Genomic DNA, 8,717 nt, shown 5'->3' on the forward strand with positions numbered 1-8,717 from the left:
AACAAATCCATCTCAATAGTTTTCTTTTCAGAAAACTAGAAATGTATTTGTTGCACTACACTATCCTCTTAATGCGGACGCTGATGGCGCTGCCCCCATAACGCTCTCATCAAACTCTCATCTACCCGAGGCCTGACAGAGACAAGAACAAGAAGTGAAAGGACAAAATGTAATAAGAGGCTGGGAAACGAAAGAAAGAGGATAAAGGCCAGAGAGCATTAACAAAACTGACATGAGACGCTGGCGACTGATACTGGCGTTGCAACAACTAAGGTTATCGACATCGGAAACATCCTTCTAGCTATATAATTAAGAATGGGTGTGAATATTGATAATTCATTACTATGCGAAGCACAAAAATTATTATTATTATTATTATTATTATTATTATTATTATTAATAACATGTTAGGTACTGGTCGTGATCAGTCACAATACAAAGCACAAAAATTATTATTATTATTATTATTATTATTATTATTATTATTATTCCAATAATCCACGTCCTATAAAAGTGTTAATCAAAAGGAAAATGCAGCATTTATTATCATCTAATTCTTCCTTGAACAGTTGAGTCAAAGACGAGTTTCAGTTGAATAAGAGTTCAAGAATATTTCACGTAAGCATTATCAGCAGTACGTCGACTCTGCTGACAACCAAATATATATATATATATATATATATATATATATATATATATATATATATATATATATATATATATATATATATATATATATATATATATATATATATATATATATATATATATATATATATATATATACATATATATATATATATATATATATATATATATATATATATATATATATATATATATATATATATATATATATATATATATATATATATTATGGATACCGCATATTCGCACATCGAAGGCACACTTATACGGACTTTCCTTTTGTTTATATTAACAACTAAATAAGCAAATAAATAAACAACCTAGCCAACTTCTTAACAATTGTTTCAGTATTAATAACCGTTTTATATTACCGGGAAGCATTTACCTACACCTTTCATTTTGCTTTGGGTCAGATCACGGCATTTCTTTCTCATCTGAGGAATACTCTTCTGTGGAATATTCCAGGCAAATTCAAAGTATTTAGACTTCTATTATATCAGTGTATTATAGCTATGATTATTACTACTGCTATTACTGCTCGTGCTTAATTATTGATATCAAAATTAAAAAAAAAAAAATTTTTATAGAAATAAATTTTTAAAACTCTAATCAAAGGAAATCATTATGACCAATATCAATATTATCATTGTCACTGCCATAAAATATGACAAAAACAAAATAATCTCATCGAATAATAGGACAAATTGCGACAAAACGAAATAATTGAAACGGCGTTCCTCAGCCGAGGTTCTTATCAGATCACGTGACACTTCCTGTCAATTAAATATCCTTCATAATTAATTAAAACAAGAAAGGGTCGAGAGAGACGGCACGTCCTGAATATAAGGACATTACGTGCCGCCCTGAAGCTTCGATCTAGGTAGAGTATTTTTATTATGCATACTTATAATGAAGTCAGTAATGAGAGAAGGTGGGCCCTGGCTGGAATACATCAAGCCTCGAACCTAAAGTAGTAGGTAGGCCTATAGTCCCAAAGCTTCTACCAAGGCACTTTCATTCTGCATACTAATTATATATATATATATATATATATATATATATATATATATATATATATATATATATATATTTTATATAAATATACATATTTTATATAAATATATATATATAATATATATATATATATATATATATATATATATATATATACTGTATATATATATTTGTGTGTACACATTGTGCTTTATGTAAGATGATTATTATTATTATTATTATTATTATTATTATTATTATTATTATTATTATCAAGCCAATCCCGGAATGTGAAAGAATAATACCAGAGAAGTACAGTACACTTGAAAAGGAAATAACAAACAGATAAATATAAAAATATAACAAACAGATAAATATAAAAATATACATAAAAATTAGTCAAAAAGAAGTAACACAAATGAAGGCAATGGTGCATAACGGTTTAAATAGGGCCGCATTGCAATTTCTCTTAAGATTACGAAAAATCAAATCAAAATCAATATTACTGGATCTGAATCTTCGCTATATGATTCATATAATCATTAATGCCAAGTTTATGAGGTCTTTTATGAAATACCAAAAATAATTTAACTTAACGGGACCACAGGAGTTAGCAGGAAGATCTGTACCTCACGAGTAGAGGGAAGGAAGGAAATTTGAGAGAGAGAGAGAGAGAGAGAGAGAGAGAGAGAGAGAGAGAGAGAGAGAGAGAGAGAGAGAGAGAGAGATCTAAATGCAACGAAAAGTAAAGTCAACATACCGAACGTTGAACAACAATAGGAATGCTGACGTTAGAGAGAGAGAGAGAGAGAGAGAGAGAGAGAGATTTAAATGCAACGAAAAATAAAGTCAACATACCGAACGTTGAACAACAATAGGAATGCTGACGTTAGACGTTAGAGAGAGAGAGAGAGAGAGAGAGAGAGAGAGAGAGAGAGAGAGAGAGAGAGAGAGAGATTTAAATGCAATGAAAAATAAAGTCAAAATATTGAACGCTGAGCAACGATAGGCATGCTGACGTTACAGAGAGAGAGAGAGAGAGAGAGAGAGAGAGAGAGAGAGAGAGAGAGAGAGAGTCAGCTACTTTAATACCCGACCCGAGGCATATCTTTGAAAGATTCCAGATAAGGAAAGCTGATAAGCTCCGCGGTCACTGATCCTTACCTATCGCGGAGAGGAATGAGGTCAAACCAAAAAAATAAATGAATAAATAAATAAAAGCAACAAAAAAAACAAGCATTATCGATAAATTCCACATGCTTTGAACGTTATCAGTAACATAATCTGTTCGTAAACTATAAAAAATCTTTTGTTTAAATGCTTCAAACAGCAGCAGTAAAATATTCTAACCAGGAGTTAATACGACCCCTGTAAAGTTAATCAAACTGCTCTAGACGCAAGCTGTTAAATATTCGAGGTATGAATAAGTACGTTTTCCACAGTACTCATGAATCTGCTTTAAACAGAAGCAGTAAACTATTCCGCGCAGTGGTTTATGCTTCCTCCAATACAGTTAATTAAACTGCCTCAAGCAGAACCAATAAAACATTTCAGGTGGCGTTTAGTCTCAAATACAGTTGATAAAGCTGCCCGAAACGAAAGCAGTAAAAAATCTTCAAAGAGACGATTAATGCAACTCCCTCCGTGCATTTCATGAAACTGCTCTAAAAAGCGGTAACACATTTTAAACAGGGATTAAGAAAGCTTCCACAAAGTTAAACAAAATCCCTCTAAACATAAGCAATACAAAGTCTACACATTTCTGAATAAATGTTCGTAGTGTTCGTGAAACTGCTCTAGAAGTTTTAAGTGGCGTCTGAAGCAGAGAGGTGTCCCAACTCCACAGAATTAGAGGAACTGTCCTCCAAAGCATTCAGAGTACCTATTAATAAGTCCCCTTTAAGTTGAAGAAACTGCACAGCACAGAGGCCCTAAGGCCATCTCAACAGCACATTTTACTCCACTCTGGTTGTTTATGAAGACTTTAATAATAAATAAATAAAGGTAGAGAAGAAGGTAAGATTTAGTGTCAACCATGTGCCTGTAACTTAAAGGATTTTTAAAATAACCACAAAAGTGATTAGATGTGTTACTGGTTTCGTCGTTATTAGACTGAACTGACCTTAAGATGTCAAAGATACTTTTAGTATCCATAAAATGCTTGTTACTTCCTCACACACACGCACACACATACACTCACACACATTATATATATATATATATATATATATATATATATATATATATATATATATATATATATATATAGATTTTTCATATTTCAAATTTTTTTATATATATATATACATTTCAAAAAGATCTCATAAGTATGATAATTTTATATATCTTTTGTTCTTTGTACATAGGAAATCTGGAATTATCAAGTGACTTTTTCTGCTCAAGTAAGGATCTAAGAGCTTTTGAAAGTCACATTTTCAAAAAACTTAAATCTTTCCTGAACAGAATAAAAAATAATCCCAATTTCCCTTCCGGGATTGTGTGATTTTGATATTAAACGACATAACGACAGTTGTAGCTTAATGGTGGTGAATGAATATATATATATATATATATATATATATATATATATATATATATATATATATATATATATATATATATATATATATATATATATATATATATATATATATTAGACGGACAGACAAATCACAAATACCTCAATAATATCGAATTCTCTCCCTTTTCCACCGGTAAGAGGCCTTTTCTTTCTTTTTTTTTTCCCTTCAAATCTTCAGCAGAAAACCCTCATGGACAGAGTCAATAGACTATAAACCCAAGAGGGCTCCAAAAGGGAAATCAGCCTAGAGAGAGAGAGAGAGAGAGAGAAAGAGAAAGGAAAGGCTGATAAATAAAGAAATATGAGGGAACAGAAAATAAAACCGATACACCTGAAATTCAGGAGACGTCAGGAAAAAGCAGGAATGAGTTTGCTCTTCGCTTAAACATTTGGAGATCTGGCGACTCGACAACTGCGCTAGGCAAACTATTCCACATTTTGGCTGTAGCCAAGATAAAACTCCTAGGAAACAGAGTAGTGCTGAACCAGATACTGGGAAACGACGCACTGTTTGCAGCAGCAGCCTGCTTTGTTGCAAGCAAAAACTGCTAGATCAAGAAAAGAAGAATACAGAGGATGTTTGTTTGTTGTAGTGCGTTTTATGCAACAGATTTAAAGAACCCACTTTGCGCCTATGCCACAAGGGAGCATTCATTCTACATAATTCCCTTTGGACGTCAGTTATTCCCAAAGCGTGGTGAATTAAAGAGAATTAAAGATTTGTTTTATATACAGTATCTATAAGATTTGTATATATTTATATATATATATATATATATATATATATATATATATATATATATATATATATATATATATATATATATATATATATATATATATATATATATATATATACTTGTATGTACACACACATATATATACATACACACACACACACACACACACACACATATATATATATATATATATATATATATATATATATATATATATATATATATATATATATATACTGTATATATATATTATGTGTTCGCGCGTTTATGAGTACAGGTGTTGTTTTACTGGAGTTGCTATCAAACCAAGGCTACAGGCACATTCATCTTACAGAGAGCTAAATGGACTGCCATTTATTCGTTTCGTTCGCCGTATGCCGTGGAGATTCTGAAGTTATTCCAGTGATCCTGATTATACAAACACGAGGTGTCAGTTACTTCATTCTCATGAAACTTCAAGCCCCATATTTTTTACCCGAATCGAATCCCTCTCGACGACCGTCAGCCGAGAAAATGACGGGTTTTTAACTTCGAAAAAGTCAATATCTCTCAATCTCTTCCGATGTCCACGATTGGAATCCAATTCCGCGTCGCTCACAGCTTCATTTGCATTATTTGAATACAGTTTAAACGGCCATTCGGTTCGATTAACTTCTGGTCTACTTTCTGGAAGAAGAAGAGCGGGGGACTTGGTTTTCCACTTCTGGCCTGAAAGGGTTAATCTGTAGACCGTAAAGCAGACAGTATCCTTAAGTTTTATAAATGGGTACTCCAGTTCTTCATTGTCTTTTTATAACGGGGAGAGAGAGAGAGAGAGAGAGAGAGAGAGAGAGAGAGAGAGAGAGAGAGTTCTCGACATTATATATACATATATATAAATATATAAGTATGTATAAATATACACATATATAAATAGTGTAACTACCAGGTACATAATTCACACAATGAGTAAGCCTAAGAACTAAAGGTATTTCGCTTGGTGTCGACCTTGCGACCGAGAAGAGAATCTAAGTTGGAAATGAAAGTTTGAGCACTACTTCGTGAAAACCCTTTGATTCTGTTGTATCAAGAAGGACAGCCTACAATGAGCTTCCTCATTCGAGAACAATTCAACTCAAAAGAAGTATCGTGTCAAACTTACCTAGACCTATACTGTGATTCCTCCTTCCTTTCCAAGCCTTAATTGAATAGAGATAGGTCAGAGGGGTCAGTTTCTCGATTCCCAGACAATGTTGTGAAGGTGGAAGAAGTGATACAAATAACAAACAAGACCGAGAGTCAACTTTAGAGGAGGCCTGAAAATATGAGAAGGATTCGACAACAGCAGTCATCAGTTCATGAATGGGTGAGGCGAAAGATAATCTGATAAAAAAGGACAAGTGAGAGAATATATGGGCTAGAGCACCACTAGAAATAGGAAGATTTATAGATGCAGTTCTGTCAACCACGATATAGACTTATCTCATAAAAAAAAAACACACTGCGTTTAGAGAAAGTGGCCAACAAGACCTATTTGGAGACCCAGTCAAGAACCTCTGAAATTTCTATAAAAATTACATAATATCCCTAAAAGTATCAGAGAGGAAGATCACCTAAGGTATTAAGAGATTACAATTTGATACTGCCTTACAGGAACTATGTAGCTGACCGTGTTTTAGACAGTTGACAATGAATAGAGGTTGTAAGATTTCATCTAGAACAGAAGAAAATGCAAAAGGATGATGACTGAAGGGCCTCGAGCAGTTACCCTTTCCGGAATATGATGGGAATATTATTAAAATAAAAAATATTATGGCAAGGTCATCCGAAAGTTACAAGAGAAGCAAAGTAGTCATGTAATTAGGTCTACAGGTTTTTCCAAGTAACAGAGATCTCAGAACGCCATAATTTCCATGAGGAAATGACAAAAAACAGCCTAGACTCTGGGTAAGATCAATGGAGTTATGTGAAGATGGTTAAAAGAAAGGGTAATGATAATAAGAAAGACATAATCAGGTGTAAAGCAGATTTAGTATCATACAGTGGGACGTTTTGGGAGGTCGTTTTAATAAAAGATGAACGAGAATTAGAAAGGAGAAAAAAAAATGACTCAAAAGAACTTTTAACCATGGAAAGTTTGTGTTACTCCAAGCAGCTGTGGAGGCAGCAAAAGTTAGGGCAGAGCGATATTGCAAGTAAGCTTAGCATAACCTTCCTAACTTGGATAACCGGGGCCCAAACATCGTAGAGCCAGAGCTTGGAAGAAGAGAGAATTTAATAGAGGAAGGATATTACTTTCTTCCACTCAACCAGCATCTCAGTGATATGGATGTCACACGACATACTTCTTGGAAACTGAAGCGATATTCCCATAGAAAAATCATGAATGAAAGTGCAAGTCATCATGTTGCGTTCAAAGTGACACAGACGGGGGGAAGCAAAAGGAACGAGAGTGAAACGAGCAAAATTAAAAGAAACCAGATTAGTACTGCGGTTTGAACGACCAAAACGAGATGAAATGTAGTAGGGACAGCTTCTAGGGTTAGGAGTAAAGAAAAGGTTAAGATAGTAAGTAATTGCTTGGTCATCTCAACCTCGAGCTCATATGTAGATTATGTAATGCTCTGCACAAGATCGCTGATAGACAAGTTGTAAATACCAACCACAGGAACCGGTTTTGCCAGCGACTGCAATCATGAACACAGAGAACGCTTTACCTCATGGCAGGAAGTCTGATATATATATATATATATATTTATATATATATATATATATATATATATATATATATATATATATATATATATATATATATATATAATACATAAATATATACACATATATATATATATATATATATATATATATATATATATATATATATATATATATATATATATATATATACTGTATATATAAAGGAGACAATTATGAGAGCCCTACAATGAGAGCAGTAGACAACTGGAATGAAGGGAAACAAAAGAGCAGCTGAAGCCTCAAATGGCAGCTGGGTTTCAGAGACAGGAAGAGTAGGAAGATGTCCAGGTGGGTCTTAACAGAGACTGCGGGGTAGGAGGATATGAGCGTACTGTATGCCGAAAGACATCACCAGATGGCCTTTCGTGTGTAAAACAGTTGGCTGACATGTCCACTCTCATGCCAGCAGAAGCACAGCCAAACCCAAGGATTCTAGGCCGATGACTGGGGCTGTATATAAATCAAGCAACTCAGTGTTTTTTTTTTTTTTTTAGTTGGGAGATGTATTACAGCTTCCCTGAAAAAAGAGAAGCAGATGCGTATAGCAATCAAGATTTAGGTAGAAATGGAAAGGTAAAGAACGTGAATGGCGTGGGAAAGACGAGAAAATATAAGAACTGTGTTGCATCATGTTCCTCGACAGCTGAAAAAGTAAAGATCAAACAACATGATGAAAAGGGGTCACTGAATTACAAAAGTATTGCATCTTTGCCTTTTCTTAGACATCTAGTGGTAATGTTTCCATGGGAGGCAGGCCAACAGTTTTATATAATGTGTGTGTCTGTCTTGTCTTTGAGTTTGTACTTGTTAACAATTTAATCACACCTATGGAATACGGAAAATGTGATGACTGCAAATCAACAGAACTGATAAGAGCTCGAAAGATCGGTTTAATCTCCAGAGGTCTTGATCACCTATCACATATGCATACATTGAAGCAAATAACAGACCACAAAATTATGACAAAAATAACAGGATAACTACGTCCACTGCACACACTTGACGTGAGTGAAGTTGAA

Source organism: Macrobrachium rosenbergii, chromosome 54 (genome assembly GCF_040412425.1).
Source record: "Macrobrachium rosenbergii isolate ZJJX-2024 chromosome 54, ASM4041242v1, whole genome shotgun sequence".
Taxonomy (NCBI): domain Eukaryota; kingdom Metazoa; phylum Arthropoda; class Malacostraca; order Decapoda; family Palaemonidae; genus Macrobrachium; species Macrobrachium rosenbergii.